The 3858-nt window shown below is 46.2% G+C and overlaps 1 protein-coding gene across 1 annotated transcript in view; it reads left to right on the plus strand.

Annotated features, from left to right (window-relative positions):
- Window positions 1–3858, plus strand: part of SPATS2L (spermatogenesis associated serine rich 2 like) — a 172353-nt gene that overhangs the window by 414 nt on the left and 168081 nt on the right. The window lies entirely within an intron of this gene.

Genomic DNA, 3858 nt, shown 5'->3' on the forward strand with positions numbered 1-3858 from the left:
AGCCCGCCGGGCCCGGGCCGGGACGCTGGGCTCGGGCGGACGCGGCGGGGCCTGCGCGGCCGGGACGGTGGCTGAGCCTGGGCCGCGCCATCCGCAGCCTGGGCCGCCCAGCCCCAGCCGCCTCCCGGGGCGCTGGGTGTGGCCCCCCGCTCGGCGCCGAAGCGGGCTGGCCGAGCAGACTGGACGCGGAGGTCGCCCTCCTTCCTTTCTCGGGCCGGCACGGGCGAGCTAGCCGGCTGGCGGGAGGAGGCGCCGGGTGCGGCGCAATTCGCGCGCCCGGGGCGAGCCTGTGGCCGCCGCGCTCCGACGTGGACCCGCCCGCCCCGGATCTGAATCGGCCGCGGTCCCTCGTCTGCCCTCCCCCGCGCGAGAGTCCCCTTCCACCCGCCCGGCGGACGGAGACCCACCCCCTCCCGCTCCGAGCCGCCTCCGCAGGCAGCGTCTCGCCCTCGATCGCCGCCCGGCGCGGGGGCCGCGGGTCCGGGGAAACCCGCGCCCCTTGGGCGCCAGGCGGGAGCAGGATGCGGCGACCCCCGGTGCCGGCAAAGTCGCCGCAGTTGCCCGGGAGTAGATGCCGAGCGACCCGGCCGCGGGACGAAGCGGTCGCGCTGCCGCGTCTGGGCGGGCGGACCCGGAGTCGGCCGACAGCGGCCCAAGCCCAAGACAGCGGTGGCTCCGGAGATGCGAGAGGGTCTTCCCGCTCTCTCCACATGCTCGACTTTTCCGAGTCTTGGAAGATCGGCCCCGCTCTCTCCCACTCTGTTTGGCGGTTAATACTTACTGCAGACGTAGGAGGTGAAGGGCTGAGACTTTACCTGGACGGGGATGCGACTGAAACCTCCCATCTTCTCAGCTGGAGGTTTCCACCTCTTGGGGGTTTGGTGTGTGTGTTTGTGAACTTCCTGAGCCTTCAATTCCCAGCAGTCCAGGTTTTAGCAGATGCCAAGGTTTTGGAGACCTGACATGTAAAGATTCTTTCTGTGCAGCATTTTCCTTTGAGTGTATTACAGAATCTGTAGGTTGAGAGCTAGTGAAAAACCTTGAACTTCAAACACAGTCTCTTTCTTTACATAAAATATTATGTGTAATATTTTTCACTTATTTACATTTAAAGAAATGTTGTTATATTGAAAACTTTTACCAATCGTCTTGCAAGTAAGAAAAAAAACGACTCTGAAATTTTAGAACCTATGCAGAGGAAGAGGCTTTATGCCAGTATTTAAAAGAGTAAGCGTCGGGTAACCTTTATGACCGGTTTAGTTTGTCTTCAAGGAACGATTCATTGCCATTATGATTGATTTTGTTTTCTAGAGATAAAGCAGATGTGCAATATGGCAGGGAAAAGAAGGGACAGGAAGTCAGAAATTGCTTCATTCTGGAAAAGAAAGAAAAGAATATTCAAGTAACGAATACAGTGACTTTGAACGATATTCTGAAGGTGAAGTCTACAGTTGCCTTCTGGATAAAGTATTTGATTGGCCTCATAAAATTGTATCAACCAGAAAGCAGTGTGTTGTATGGGTGGGGGCAGTTTTTATCAAGTAATTGTAGTGTTTGTTTGTTTTTTTAATTGTAGTGTTTTTTAAAAAAAATCTGTGTATGAAAATATTTGTTGGAGCTCTAAGTAGGGAAAACTCAACTTTGGGAATGATTTTCTATTTGGACAAGGCAAATACTGCTGCAGTCTCTAATTAGAGTTTTGGATTAAACTCAAGCTTTGTTAAAATCTATTTTATGGGGCAGCAGAACAAAAAATATGTCCGATTCTTTGTATGCCTTTAAAAATACACACACACACACACACACACACACACACACACACACACACGACTCGCTCCAAAGGATAATTTGCATAAAAATACAATCACTTGAATGCAGGGAATATTTCAGAGGATAGTAAAAAAAACCTCAACATCTGGGGAAGGAGTATATTAATTGGAAATTTTCTTTCTTTCTTTAATCCTTGCCTCTGAAAATATTAAATAATTTTCTAGGAATCAACTTAGTTTAAGATACTTAGGCAAAATGATCAAGACTCCTTTTGTGTTCGTTTTGTTTTAGGGAGCCCCTTAATGAAAGCCTTCAATTGACTGTTTCTGTGCTTGCACTGATTTTCAAGTGGCCTTTGTGGGGATAGGTGTCTGTGGGCTTGTGAGGCTGCTTGGCCGACCGCTGTAATGATCAGGAAAAGAAAATGCTTAGGCCACACCATTTCAGTCTTTGATGCGCTGCCAATAGGAAGCATCTCAAAGACCTGCTTTGCCGTGCAAATGGAAATACTTCCCAACAGAAGTTAAGCTTTAGAAATGTTTCATTTTTGGTTCTAAGTTTTGTCGGCTTCTCAACCTCTGATCAGTTGTGCTGTTGTCATCAGTGAACATTCATTTATGGCTTTTGTGTTGAAGGCACCTAGGTGGTCTTCATCCTGTTTACCTTTACACAGCTTTAATCAGTGTCTCAAGAGGCAGGACAAGAACTTTTGGTTACAGTTTGATAAATGGAAGAAGTTGAGGTTGCTCATGGTAAGATCTAAGCTGCTACCACCTGTCTCGCCATATGATTAGAGTGGAATGGGTTTTGTATTAGACAGATACTGCTTACTCACTGCTCCCTTGTGCTTCCTCCCAGTCATCTTCTGTAGACCCTTTACTGTTATTTGACTGTGATAACTGAATCAGATGGCTGTTATAATTTTTGTACACAGGACAGTTGCTTTCACAAGCAGGACATAGGACATGAGGGCAGATATATAATACGGGCAGATTTAAGTGATGGAGTCTGTTTATTGATCTCTGAATGATCGTGCATAATTCAGCCAATCAATTCATTCCATCACTGTTCTGTCTTAGAGTGTAATCACACAATTAAAATGGGATTTTCACGAGACAAAGAGTTAAAAACCCAGTACACATAATTGTAGAAGAAAAACAAACCTTTCTTTTTTCTTCCATTTTTTTGAAGTAGTCTGCTATGAAGGTGTTATTTCCTTGACACATCAAAATGGCTAATTTGGAGTTGTGATGCTTGTTATGTAAATAGGCCATATGTTGAATTTCTATAGAAGTTTATTCGTTCAGTGTTGTGATAATGGATAGGATCCCCTAAGTACCATAGCTAAGAAAAATAGTCTGTGAGGATGCATTTCTCTCTACTATTTATATCCTTCCCATTATTTTTGTTTAACAGCTAGAGTTCTTATTTTCTAATAAAAATATTCTTAAATGTGATAGTGTTATTTACCCTTATACATACAAATCTTTCTCTCTAGTCCTGACACAAACTCTATTCTCATTTATGCACCTGTTTAATAGTTTTCATGGTTGATGTCCTGTTGTTAGGCCAACGGCTGCATGCCTATCAACTTTTTATATCCTCTGCTAAACCTCTTCCTTTCACACTGAAAAGACTTTTCTTTTCTTCATACTGTTAGCGTTCTCTTCATCACCCAGACTGGAGACCTAGGAACCATCCCTGACTTTTCTCTCTCTCGTTCATTCCAGTAGTAAAATCGGGCACCAAGTCCTGTTAACTCTTCCTTTGTAAGAGTTTTTCCGAGCCAGCTCCCACATTTCCTTGGCATTCCTCACTCCCCACACCCCAATAGCCCAGGCCCTCGGCCATCCCTATTCTAGGATGATTATAATCTGCTACATACCGTCTCTGTGTAATTGAGTTCTCCCCATGCTTCGCACTTCATCATATCAACCTTCCTAAAGCCTCTTCTCCTTAGAATTCTTATCCAAGGATTGTCTCACAGGAAGTCTGAGTTGAACTCAGATTTGTCTGATTCCAAAGCTAGTGCTCTTTCCACTAGTTCAAATTCTTTTTATGCCCCTCCCCTCCCCCTCCCCTCCCCCT

This window comes from Lipotes vexillifer, unplaced genomic scaffold (assembly GCF_000442215.2).
Source record: "Lipotes vexillifer unplaced genomic scaffold, Lipotes_vexillifer_v1.1 scaffold648, whole genome shotgun sequence".
NCBI lineage: Eukaryota > Metazoa > Chordata > Mammalia > Artiodactyla > Lipotidae > Lipotes > Lipotes vexillifer.